This window comes from Gorilla gorilla, chromosome 7 (genome assembly GCF_029281585.2).
Source record: "Gorilla gorilla gorilla isolate KB3781 chromosome 7, NHGRI_mGorGor1-v2.1_pri, whole genome shotgun sequence".
Lineage (NCBI taxonomy): Eukaryota > Metazoa > Chordata > Mammalia > Primates > Hominidae > Gorilla > Gorilla gorilla.
The window spans coordinates 55,822,642-55,837,044 of record NC_073231.2 but is presented as its reverse complement, the minus strand read 5'-3'; positions in this window follow the sequence as shown (position 1 = coordinate 55,837,044).

The following is a 14,403-nucleotide window of genomic DNA, read 5'->3' as shown; positions in this document are numbered from 1 at the left end:
ACTTCCTCCATTCCCTAAAACTTGCATAACAGGGTTCCGTGGCTTCAGGAAAACTCCAGAGACAACACCAGACTTCTCAAACTGCTGCATCATTAACACCCGTTTGACAACTTTTTCTTAATTAGTGATTCAGAATAGCTGGACTCTATAATGTGATGAAGCTTTAGGAATACCTTTACCAATTTATTCTGTTTCCATTCTCTTTTCTTGTATGCACATGGAGTAACATGTGAAAAAATATTTCTGGGTTTAATCAAGGCTAAGATAACTCTTTTAACAAGGATAAAATGAATATTCCAAGTGAGCGGAATCATGATGCCATAGTTTCATTGGCAGCCATTTTTCTTTAGCGGTATGTAAACATCAGAAGAGTCTGCAATCAGTGGTGTCTTAGATTGAATGAAACACTGCATTGTGGTAATGAGGAAACACAGGCATGTTTAGCAAGCTTTTTAGGTACTTTGGGCATCTTCAATTATTTTGGAACTACTGTCCCCTCTTATTTTATTTAACATTATATACATTATTTAGGGGAAAGTCATTAACTCCAGTAAGAGGTAGTTTGTTAATAGATAGAGGTCTCAAAAACATAAAGAACGGTGAAATAATGTCAAGACTAAAGACAGTTAAAAATTATCTCAAGAAAAACAGAAATCAGAGAGTTTTTATGACTTCTAATCATTTGAGAGAAATAATCAGTCTTTAAGGACAACTGTGGATATAAGAGTACCCAGGCAGGCAACTACAGGGACAAGGGCTATCATTTTCATTATGTCCAAAGGAACAAACCAGGAGAACAGAACATCTGCATATTGCCCCTCTCTTTCTTTACCTGATAGTAGTGAGTTAATAAACCCTCTCTGACCAGTGGCTACTGCTTAGTGGACTATATAATACAATTAACATATTTGCATTTTAATAAGATGTGGATTGAGCTCACACGTTCTTTTGAAGACCAAAGAACCCAGACTTCAGAAAGCCGATAAAGGCAGATGATCATGTGACTTTTTTTCCTGGATTTTTAGGGCCAGTCTTTCCCTGGAATGAAGAAAGAGGTTTCCCCAGAGAGAATGAACATTTCCACGGCCAACAATCCTGGGAAGTGATAAATTCTAGGGCAGGAAATAAAGACTCTATGGAGAAGTATGAGCTTGGAAATTGGCCAGGAGCTAGCTGGGCTGGAACTCTGTGGTCTGGAGACAACTGGAACATTTGGAGGAGGTGGGCAGGACACTGAATTGCTACCGCCCATGTGAAGGCAAAGTACCCTCTTGGCGTGAGTCCTGGCCTGTGCAATTTTTCTGTGTTGTATTTTCCTTATGTAATAGTCTCAAGAGCTCCTAATATAAGGTTCCTTTTTGGTGACATTGTTTTCTTCCCTCTTTCTTTTATGACATTTATTACTACAAGGAAAGGGAAAGAAGCAGGTACTAGATTCTGTTTACGCATCACTCCAGATGTATGCACTTGCTTTGCTTTCTGACCTGTGAAGCCCCCAGTAGAACTCACCCTCTTCCATAGATCATGGAGCCAGTTGTCTCCTGCCTTCACTGTGGCTACAGACCTTGAGGCTCAATGAAGCCCAATCCCCCCACATTCCTGTTGTGCTGAGGTTTGGGGGGACACCAGGACTTACTTGGCACTCATGTTATAGTGAAAACTCCATAGATCCAATTTTGACCTATAGGTTATGGAAGCGAGTGGACAGATGCTGCTTCCTTCCTTGCCCCTAGACAGAGTGCTGGATATACAGTTTCTTCAATTATTCTCTCTAAAGATATCCCCAAAGGCCAAAGAATTTGCTTGCCATTAAGCTCAATAATATACTTCCTTACATTTTCTCTCCCTCTCTCCTGTTTTCTTGGCATTTCGTTTCCTAATCCAATATTGGCACATTAGTTTGGCCTCAGGCTCTGCTTTGTAGCAGATCTTAACTGATGCAATAAACATACGTGTGCATGTGTCTTTATAGTATAATGATTTATAATCCTTTGGGTATATACCCAGTAATGGGATTGCTGGGTCAAATGGTATTTCTGGTTCTAGATCCTTGAGGAATGGCCACACTGTCTTCCACAATGGTTGAACTAATTTGCACTCCCACCAATAGTGCAAAAGCTTTCCTATTTCTTCACATCCTCTCCATCATCTATTGTTTCCTGACTTTTTATTCCCAAAAGTCCATCCTAGTAAGAAGGATAAGACAAAATACAAGATCTGGCCAGATAGAAGGAGGAGTGGTGAGAAATAAAATCATATGATAAAAACATAGCCTCTGGAGCCAGACTGCTTGGATTCAAATTCTGTCTCCACCACTTACTAGCTGTGTAAGCTAGGGCAAATAATTCAGTTTTTATGCATACTTTTCTAATCTGTAAAAACAAACTAATAATAGAACTTGCCTCACAGGGCTACTGTGATGTCTGAAGGAGTGAATTAATAGAACATGGTAATTAATATACATGGTAAGATCTATATCAGCATGAACAGCTATCATCATCATCATCATCATCATCATCATCATCATCATCATCATCATTATAAGGCCATAATGGTGCTGGAAGAATGAGGTGGAAGAATAAAAAGAAAAGCAGGGGTCCAGGCACAGTGGTTCATGCCTATAATCACAGCACTTTGGGAGTCAAGACGGGAGGATTGCTTGAGCCCAGAAGTTCAAGACCAGCCTGGGCAAGATGGTGAGACCCCCATCTCTAGAGAAAATGTCTCAATATTATCTGGGCATGGTGGTGTGCACCTGTAGTCCTAGGTACTGGGGGTGGGTGGGGAGACTGAGGTAGGAGGGTCACTTGAGCCCAGGAGGTCAAGGCTGCAGTGAGCTATAATCACACCACTGTACTCCAGCCGGGCAACAAAGTGAGGCACCCCCCCCCCCCATCATTTAAAAGAGAGAAAAGAAGACAGAAAGACAGAGAGAGAGAGAAGGAAGGAAGGAAGGAAGGAAGGAAGGAAGAAAGAAAGAAAGAAAGAAAGAAAGAAAGAAAGAAAGAAAGAAAGAAAGAAAGAAAGAAAGGAAGGGAAGGAAGGAAGGAAGGAAGAAGGAAGGAGGGAGGGAGGGAGGGAGCTGGGTGCAGTGGCTCACACCTGTATTCCCAGCACTTTGGGAGGCTGAGGTGGGTGGATCACATGAGGTCTGGAGTTCGAGACCAAACTGGCCAACATGGTGAAACCCTGTCTCTACTAAAAATAAAAAATAAAAAAAATTAGCCGGGCATGGTGGTGGGTGCCTGTAATCCCAGCTACTTGGGAGGCTGAGGCAGAGGAATTGCTTGAACCCGGGAGACAGAGGTTGCGGTGAGCTGAGAGCACGCCATTGCACTCCAGCCTGGGCGAGAACATGAGACTCTGTCTCAAAAAAACGAAGAAAGAGAGAAAGAGACAGAGAGAAAGAGAGAGAGAAAGGAAGGAAGGAAGGAAAGAAGGAAGGAAAGGAAAGGGAAGGAAAGGAAGAGAGAGATGGAAGGAGGGAGGGAGGAGGGAAGAAAGGAAGGAAGGAAGGGAGAGAGGGAGGAAGGAAGGAAGGGAGGGAAAGAGGGAGGGAGGAAGGAAGGAAGGAAAGAAAGGAAGGAGGGAGGAAAAGAAAGGTAAAGAAAAAGAAGGAAATAAGAAAGAAATAAAGAAAGAAAGGGAAAGAAAAAGAAAGAAAGAAAAAGAAAGAAAGAAAGAAAAAGAAAGAAAGAAAGAAAGAAAGAAAGAAAGAAAGAAAGAAAGAAAGAAAGAAAAAGAAAGAAAGAAAAGCAGGAAGTTGGTGTCAGTGTCCTTAATTCTGACTCCCACTGAATGAGGCAATAAGAGACTAGGTGGGGTAGGTGGTATAATCTCAAGATGGAGTGAACCAGATGGGTTTGGGGAGACCTAAGAACACCCCCATTCCCTTGGGCACAGCATAGTAAGTGAAAAGCTTCACCAAGAAGCATTCAGTTCAGTTCCACATACAATGTGTCTCCAGTGAAAGAGCACAATATTGGTGGAGAGCGAGACGTAGCACCCGGCTCTGAGCTGTCTGCATGTGCTACGTAGGGAATGTGGGTGTAGTGGTGTGAAGAATTCTCAGAGACGCGGGGGACAAGAAGATCCTTGGAGTAAAGAATATCAAATCGTACAGGACTATACTATAACCATTCTTGAGAGCTGAGCTGTGGCAGGGACTATAGCCTTCAGTCCACCAGAACAGGACCGCATCTCAGCAAACACCAGCAGTGAACACCCACTGGCCATTGCTTGGAAAATACCACAGAAACCAGAGCCACCTGCCCCCATCCCACAACAAAGTTACCTGTGCCTTTCTCTGCACACAGAGAGCAACTTGGGAAGACGGGGTTGGGTGGAGGAGGGACGAAATTTTTAAGAAAGAAGAACCACTCATTTAATGGAGTGTATCTGTGAATTGATTAAATATTTACCAAAAAAATTACTGGAGGAATCTGAACTATATTTCCTGTGACATTATGTATGTTTTGGTCCACGACTCCTGGCTCATAACTCCTATAGCCCCTGTGACATTATGTATGTTTTGGTCCACGACTCCTGGCTCATAACTCCTATAGCCCCTGTGACAGGCTCTTGTTATAACGTTGGGGTGCTTTAGGCCTCAGAAGCAAGCTTCAGGAAACAGGATCTCTCTCTCTCTCTCTCTCTCTCATTCTCTCTCTTTCTCCTGCCTTCCTTTCAACTATACTTTTTTCTCCCAGAAAACAAGACTCTAATCTTCCCCCACCTTTCTGTAGTGGAGCTGGCCATAAAGAAATTCTCTGACCTACCCTGTCTATTGTAGGTCATAAGACCTACATTTTAGAAGTTCTGCTCCATACCTTGGTACCCTGTCTTCTGTCTGCTCAGAATCTTCTTGGCCTTCCTGGGTTTCCATTAGTATTAGATCATACCCTTTTTATCAAATCACATTTCTACATGATGGTCAATCACGCCTATCCAATAAAGTCCCCATAAAAGCCCAAAAAGACTGGGTACCAGGAGCTTCTGGGATAGCTGAGCTCCTGGAGGGTGGCATGCACAGGGAGGGCATGGAAGCTCCGCGCTCCTTCCCTCATACTTCACCCTATGCATCTCTTCATCTGTATCTTTTGTAATATCCTTCATAATAAACCAGTTTACAAAAGTAAGTGTTTCCCTGAGTTCTGTGAGCCACTCTAGCAAATTAATCAAACCCAAGAAGGGGATTGTGGGAAAACTGATTTACACCAAGTCAGTCAGAACCACAGGTAAAACAGTCTGGGGTTTATGATTACAATCAGAAGTGGGGTAACCTGTGGGGCTGAGCCCTTGACTTGCGGGATCTGATGCTATTTCCAGGTAGATAGTGTCAGAATTGAATTGGAGAACACCCAGCTATGTCCACGGCAGAATTGATTGACTGCTTGATAATGGGAAGAAATGCCTATACATATGGTCACAGAAGTCTGTGTTGATTGTTTTGGTGTGACCACAGAGGAAAAACAGTTTTTGTTTTTTCCACTCAGATTTTTGTAGAAAATTCAAGATGACCACTCTCTTCTGTCTCCTCCATCAGAGAGGAGAGCTCTTGTGCTAGCTATAGATGATAAAGGAAGTTACTTTTATTTATTTATTTTTTGCACATTGGAAGAACTCTCAAAAATAGGTGTGGATTTAAAAAAAGCATTCATTGCAGAACTCAGGTGTGTAGAATGCTTATTTCTGACAATAAAACACTTTGGGGTTTGTAACATTGAATTTTAAAATCTTTATATCTTTAAAAAGTCCCTGTATAGTACTGTTACTTCTCTAAGGCCACTTCCACTCAATATTATCAATTTCTTTCCAAAGGAGCAATTAGTGGCAAAAAAGAGGTGGGTACTAGAGATTTAACGTTTCCGAAACCAGACAACAGGAGGAGGGGCCAGCTGCAAATGGGAAGCGTAGTCTACCAGATTCTCACTGGGGTAAACAGCACATATTCCTTAAGGTCAAGCAAGTACAGAATCTCAAGCGTGAATAATTAATAAGGATGTACAAGATGTCACAACTCACATTCCCTGGATTTGCTAAGATACAGATAAATTGGAATCTGACGTAAACAAATTGTGTTTAATAACCCTTAAAAACGTGATCCCTGAAGCATTCTGCACTGCTTCAGTTGCCCCTTGTCCAACTCCTTCTATCTTAATTTATAGTTGACAAGGACTAGTAAGAAAAAAGTGCTTGAACTTAAGTAATAAAATCAGTTATAAAACCACTTACTTTATCACATATTTAATGTGCTTTCCTACCACTTTTTTTTATAACTTTCTAATCTCTCTATTTAGGGAAGATACATAAAGTATCATTTAATTTCAGCTGAGAGAGCGTCTTCCAGAGCCAACCCTGGCATCAGCATCATGGTATGAATCATCCTTGCTAACTTTCTTGCTTAAGTGAAAGAGTTGGGTGATAGAAACCAGCCTCCCATAGACCAGAAAAATAAAATGCCCTCTGAGACCTCAAAAGCAGAAATTCCCAAGACGAGACATAGTTCTTTCATGGGCAAAATTATGAAGCCAGGGAGAAATTATATTGTTATATAATTTTGTATTCCTCCAAATTTTTATCCACCATTTCTTCTTGGGGGCATCTTCAAAGTGCTCCATTAGTGCCTGGCAAATATTATTCATCTGCCTTTTTCAGATTGTCCAAATATATTATTTTGTCGAGGATAAATATTTCTAGTTAGAGCTCAACCGTACATGTCTCACAACTAAAGAAGATAAAACATGAGTACTATAAGTTACTCCAAAGGAATATAATACAAATAATCCTCCTACATCCCCCCAAAAGGAAAGCATTACCAGAACTCAAGGTAGCATTCAGTTTAAGTGGGTCCAAATTTTTTCAGCAACTCTCTAATTTACCTGGAGTTAAATGATGTCTTTGGTGTGTGTCTTTCACAGTGTCCTGTGTGTATATGTGTAACAAAATAATACTAAGAACACGTTTCTCCAGAGACTTGACACAACATCCAAAAAATATATATGTATTTCTTTTTTTAATCTCAAGTAATTTGCTTAGATATTAAGAAAAATGATGGGACTAAAAGTAGGGGTAGGGGGTAAGGAGAAATTACATTTACAAGTTATTAACCATTGAGTATAAATACTACATTAAAAATTAGTATTTTCTGATAAAGTTGAAATTTCCAGTCACTGAGAAAATGATGCATTATTCACTAAATGGTATTGGAACAAATTACAATCATTTGTATGACAAATTAAAGGGGTTCATATATTATACAGCATCAAAATAAATTTCATATGAATTACAGATTTAAATATAAAAAATAAAACCATAAAATATTAACAGAAAATAGGAGTGTTGATTTATGTAATCATGTGTGTAGAAGGCCTTTGTAAAGATTTTGCCAAAAGCAGAAAGCATTAAAAAAGATATTATTAAACTTGATCACATAAAATTTAGAACTTATGTATATTAAAGATCCACTGTAAAAAAAATAAAGCAATATGGAAAATTTAGGAAAAAATATTTCCAACTTATGATAGAAACAGAATTGAGGTACTAAAATCCTCTCACAAACAAATTAGAAAAACAAAACAGCTAGCAAAAAAAATTACCAATGAAATGAAAAAGCACTTCACAAAAACTAAAATCAGCTACTCCACAGCATATAAAAAATGTACAAAGCACTAGTAATCAAGGAAATGCACATTAAAACAATAATGAGATGCTCTTATTTATCCATCAAATTGGGCTAAAGAATGTTTTGAAGCTAAAATCCTGGAGATTGGCAAGTATTCAGAAAAATGGTCCCTCTGAGAAATATAAATTGTTGGGAATATGAATGAAAAGACTTAGAATTATTCTTACCCTTTTCCCAGTGCTCTCACTCCTGGAAATTATCCTAAAGAACTAGGCATGAATGGCAATTTAATAATACATATCAGAGAATCACAGAGCAGACTGACTCATTCACCTCCATTACAACTGTCAATGAATATAGACCTACATAACCAATTTTAATGGCTTTATAATACTGCATTGAGGGAATGTATAATTTATGTGTTCATTGCCATTCTGACAGACATTGAGGATGTTTCAAGATGTTACTTTTGTTTAAAAATATTCCAAAAACATCCTACTAAATATATCTTTGTATGCATCCCCAATTTGTTTTTTAAGATTAATTCCTAGGTGTAGAATTACTGAGTCAAAGTGTGCCCATTTAAATTTAAGTATGGTGTTAAAAAGCTGTAACAATTTATTCCCTCCAGCATTATACAGGTGCCATTTTTCACACTCTTCCTTCAGAGAATGTTAACAATCCTTTCCAGCATTATCTTTCTTATTGGTAAAAATTAATATCTCCTAGCTTTATTTGGTAACTCTTTTTTGTACATAATAGAGAATGAATTTGCCCATTTTCCTATTTGTTATGTTAACCATTTTAAAACAATCTTGTTATATCAAGAATATTACTTTTTTTCTACCTATACATTGCAAATAGGTTCTCCAAATACAGTTACCTTTAAACTTTGCTTACATTGATTTTTTTCCCAGTATAAAAATGTTTAATTTCTACATAGTTATATCTTTAAACTTTTCCTTTATGGTTTCTATACTTGATGTAATTTCCAGAAAGTCCTTCCCACTTGGCATAAATAATAGAAATATTCATTATATTCACTTTTAAAAATATTTTATGAAAAATTTCAGATATATATGAAAATGAAGAGAATAACACATAGACCGATCCCAAGGTCCAGACTTAACCAAACATTGGCAACTCTCGCTTTATTTATCCCTGTTTCTATTTTAACAGTTTTTCTTTACCGAGGTATTTTGAAGCAAATTCCTGACATTATACCATCCCTATGTCATTCACGGTTCATCTCTAAAAATAATTCTTACAAATCCACAATGACATTTTCACAGCTAACAAAATTAACAATTTTTGGTATCATTTATCCCAACTATAATCAAATTTACCAAGTTGACTAAAAGGTGTCTTTTTATAGCTGTTGGTTTGAATCAGTATCTAAGCAAGTCCCACACACTACTTCGGATTTCATGTGTCTTAGATCTCTTTTAATATAAGAAAGTCCTCTTCTTTTATTTTTCTTTTTGCTATTGAATTGTGGCAGAGGCCAGATTAATGATCCTTAAAAAATGTTTCCATTTTTCAGATGTAGCTGTCTACTTCCTTAGGGTTTCATTTAACTTATTCCTCTATCCCATAATTCTCGTAAATAGAAGTTAGCTCTAGAAGCTAAATTAGACTTGAGTTTAGTGCGTGTGCACGCGCACGTGTGTGTGCGTGTGTGTTTTACAAGAACACCTCATAGGTGTTACTGTGGGCTCCATATAGTCTCATATCTGAATCAAACATCTGATTGTCCCACTTAATGATGGTAAGACAGATCAAAGGATTGATTAGTTTTCTCATGAACTAGAGCTATTAATTGCCCTGAATTTTCCTCTTTTAACGGCAAATTTCAGAGTAAGAATGAGGCACTTAGTTACTTCAAGGTGTGTCCAATGATTGTACTTTATTTTTATTTTTATTTTTTGCATTATGAAACTATGGTTTTCATATATTCAATGTGTGAGTCATTTGTTCTTTTTTTTTTTTTTTTTGATGCTCAAATTGTGCCATTTTGGCCAATTTGGACTTTTCATGTTGGCTCCTATGTCATTTGACATAAAATTAATAAGTTTTTAAAGTAAATGTTAGTTTCAGAATAGTTTTACATTTATAGAAAAGTTTCAAAGATAATACAGAATTCCCATGTATAACCCACACCCATTTTCTCCTGTTATTAACATCTTACATTAGTATGGTACATTTGTCACAATGAGCCAATGTTGATTGTTATTAACTGAAGTCCCTACTTTATTCATAATTCCTTAGTTTTTACCTAATGTCCATTTTATGTTGCAGGATTCTATCCAAAATACCATATTGCATTAGTTGTTGTGTCTTCTTAGATTCCTTTTGTCTGTGACAGTTCCTCAAACATTCTTGGTTATTAACAGTTTTCAATATCTGAGATTCCATCTTGTATTTCTCCTGCTCCAGACTTGTAATTAGTCATTTATCAAAGTACCCTGATTTCTTTAAGTAGAGAATCATATTTAAAGACTACAAACTGGAGAGGTGTGCTCATTGCTATGACATTGTCATTGCATTTAAGCTTTTTCAGTAAGCATAACTAAAAATACATATTTTGGGGGAAAAGCAAGTTTATACTGATATTTCCAAAGCAAAGTTAACATTATAAAATTTTTACTTAAGTTATTTCACTTTATACTTTTATTTTAGAGTAAAAATCCTAACTCCTAACATCATAGATTTAATTACTTATTAGTATTATTTTACGATGTATAAAAAACAGTCTCAAAACAATACCAATGGCCTGGCGCGGTGGCTCATGCCTGTAATCCCAGCACTTTGGGAGGCCAAGGCAGGTGGATCACAAGGTCAGGAGTTTGAGACCAGCCTGACCAACATAGTAAAACCCCGTCTCTACTAAAAATAAAAAAATTAGCCGGGCATGGTTGCACCCACCTGTAATCCCAGCTACTCAGGAGGCTGAGGCAGGAGAATTGCTTGAATCCAGGAGGCAGAGGTTGCAGTGGGCTGAGATTGCACCACTGCACTCCAGCCTGGGTGACAGAGTGAGACTCTGTCTCAAAAACAAACAAACAACCAAACAACAATACCAATATCATTACTGATAATTAGACTACTAAATGGAGTTTAGGGTTTCTTGGCAATTTTTTTCCTTTGAAATATATTCCAATAAATATGTATAATCAAAATACTTTATTCTAAACTCAATTGAAAGAATACTCTTCTCTCTGAGATAAATTTAGGTTTATTTATTTCCATTTTCATGGATTTTTTATTAAGTTAATTTTATGATTATGCAACACATATGTTTCCAAAGCCATTTACAAAATATATATGTATAATTATTTTTAAAATGCCCTTTTTAGAAATAAAGGTTTTAAATTATTTTCCTAATATATGTCATTTAGTGGCTTTGATGATTATATTGGATTTTTAGCTTTTATATGAGTTTATCAGTTAGTTCCAAATATGTCAGATCAACTAACTTTATTTGCTACTTCAGTTATGGCCTGATCCACCTGCAGGTATGTCTCCAGGCCAATGACAGTTTTAATATACAAATTCTTAAAGGAACCAAAATATCATATAGAGCAAATTAATGTACTATAGTAGTATAATTGTCGCAAAAGAATCTTCAAAAAAGTTAGAACGGTACTTTTTAAAGCTATCAATGGTACATATAAAGATTAATTTATTTTAGAAAGTAACTTACCTAGTTGGAAACAGATCAATGAAATGATCCTTAAATTTCTTCCTGTAAGGCCTAAATTGACGTTGTTAATCAAGGAGACAGAGTCAGCTTTGAAAAATCAAGGAATCATTATGCCTAATAAACTGAAGTAAAAATTACTAGTTGTTCAACATTAACTTTTCCTAAACTCAAATGTATTTTTATAAACTAATATAAATAATGTTCATGTTACAATTTTAACTGGTTTTCATTTTTATAACTGGTAGACTAAACCTTCCTTAAAGTTTCAGAAGTAAAACAAAGGCTCAATTGAATTTGTGAGAATAAAAAACGTTTTTCCTAATAGTCCTAGAATAAAATAGATTAGTTACCAGGTGTTTATTATGCCAATGTAAATTGTAATTTACCAAAGGAAAATACATAATTTTCTTGGTCTTGCAAAAAAAGTTCTCTTGAAAGAACTCTTTCCAATAAGTAAAACCTCCAAATTACCAGTAAAAATAAATTAATTAATTAAATAAAATAAAATTAATTTTAATTTTTTTTTTTTTTTTCAGAGACAGAGTCTCCCTCTGTTTCCCAGGGTGGAGTGCAGTGGCTTGATCTCGGCTCACTGCAACCTCCACCTCCCGGGTTCCAGCAATTCTCATGCCTCAGCCACCCGAGTAGCTGGGACTACAAGTGCACGCCACCATGCCCGGCTGATTTTTGTATTTTTTTTTTTTAGTAGAGACGGGGTTTCACTATGTTGGCCAGGATGGTCTTGAACTCCTGACCTCAAGTGATCTGCCCGCCTCGGGTTCTCAAAGTGCTGGGATTACAGGCATGAGCCACTGCACCCAGCCTATTTTTAATATTTTTATTTAAATATATGTAATTAAGGATATTGTATATACTTATTTATAGTTAAAAGATATTGTATAAAAATAAAGATATTCAAAATAATCTTATTTCCCTCCCTGTTTCTTGAACTCCATTCCTTCCCTCTTCCCATAGAAAACCATTTTGGTTTTTTTATCAATCCAGTGTTTATTTTGGCTAACGTAAACATATGTATATTTATGAGCGTGTTGCTTATGTGTATTTGCGTATATATGGGGAGAATTTATTCCTTTCTAATAGTCAGCAATAATATTGGTAGTATTATTTTCAAACTTTTATATATTGTAGGATGATATAAATAAGTCATTATGGTAATATAAAAAATAAAGAATTTTAGTGTAAAATGAAAGAGATAAAAGTGTAAAATAGAGTGATGTCAACCAAGTGACAGAACAAGAAGCCCCAGACCCTTCTTCCTCCTACAGAAACACCAATTCTACAATAATATGCTGACCAATTCCCTTTATGAGAAACCTAGAAAACCTTTCAGAGACTCTTGCACCTCGGGTGAGCACAAAACCAACCACATCAAAGCAAGTAGGAAAACTTATGGCGCTCTCTCAGGGTACTTCCTCCCTCTGGCCAAAATGCTTTACATTTAAGAGAAAACTCCCAGCTCCCAGTTGTTCCTTGGGAGAGAAAGAGAAGACTGGATGGTACATGCAATATTCTGACGTTTTTGGCAGCTGAGCAAAAAATCGGCTTCTGTATTGCCATTCTTGAAGGCTGACAAGACCCAGCATACTCTTCACAACTGGGGACCACTGAGCACAGAAGTTCTGGGGGGCATGCTACCGCTCCACAGGACCTGCAGCGCAGCAGGCAGAAGTTGATACAACTTGGTGACTTCTCCCTCAGAAGGAAAGAGAAGAGTGGAATATGAATCCAGCAGTCTAGTTTTTTGCAGGCCTGCCCAAGGAACTGCTTTCCATCTCTCCTTCTCGGAGCACACACAAGACCAGGCATACTCTAGATGCCTGCGGGCCACTGAGAACAAAGAAATTGCCGGGCAGTGCGCTGGTGCTCCAGAAAACCTATGATACAGCAGACAGACACCAGAGGGAGCAAAAGAATACAAGCATCTAAAAAAAAAAGAAACCAGTAAACCCTTGAATGAGGAATCTAACTGTGCAAGTCCAGGGAAGATATAACCACAGAAAAGACTTGAGAGGCTCCCAGAACTTCTAGCCAGGCTGACTGGTGAAAGTCTTCTCTTGTACGAGGCTGGTCTGTAAAAGCTGAGAGAGGTGACAGTCTTTAAAAATGTGTGGATGCCAAAACAAAGTTACAAAAAACATGAAGAAATGAGGAAATGGCCCAATAAAAGGAACAAAATAAATCTCCAAAAGCTGACCCTAAAGAGGAAGCATATTACATTGAAAAAGAGTGAAAAAAGCCTGAGGAACTTAGGGGATACTGTCAAGAGGATCAATATTCATATTATGGGATGCCTAGAAGAAAAGACAGAGAAAGTGGCAGAAAATTTGTTTAAAAAAATAACGACCAGAAACATCACAAATCTGGGGAAGGAAATAGCCGTCCAGATTCAAGAAGCCCAACAAGTACCAAATGAGTTAAATGTTAAGAAATCTACAATGAGACACATTATAATCAAATTGTCAAAAGTCTAAACAGAATTTTGAAAGCAGCAAAAAAAAAAAAAAAGATTCATCACATACAAGGGAACTTCATAAGATGGTCAGTGGATTTTTTTTAAGCAGAAACCTCCAGGCCAGAAGAGAATGAGATGATATATTCAAAGTGCTGAAAGAAAAAAGCTGCCAACCATGAATACTGTATCTGGCAAAACCTTCCTCCAAAAATGAAGGAGAAGAAGACTTTCCCAGAAAAGCAAAAGCAAGGGAGGTCATCATCACTAGACCTACCTTATAAGAAATGCTAAATTTAGCCCATCAAGGTGAAATAAGATGATCAAAGAAGGACAAATATTACATGAATACGTTTATATGAGGCATCTGAAGTAGTAAAACTCGTTGAAGCAGAAAGTAGAATGGTGGTTGCCAGGGGCTGGGGGAAAGGGGAAGTGGTGAGTTGCTGTTCAATGAGTATAAAGTTTCACTCATGGAAGACAAAAAAGTTCTAGAGATCTGCTGTGCAATAATGGGCTTATACTAAACGATACTGTACTGTTCACTTTTAAAAGCTGCTAAGAGGGTAGATCTCATGCTCTAATTTAAAAACCGTAAAGTGAAAG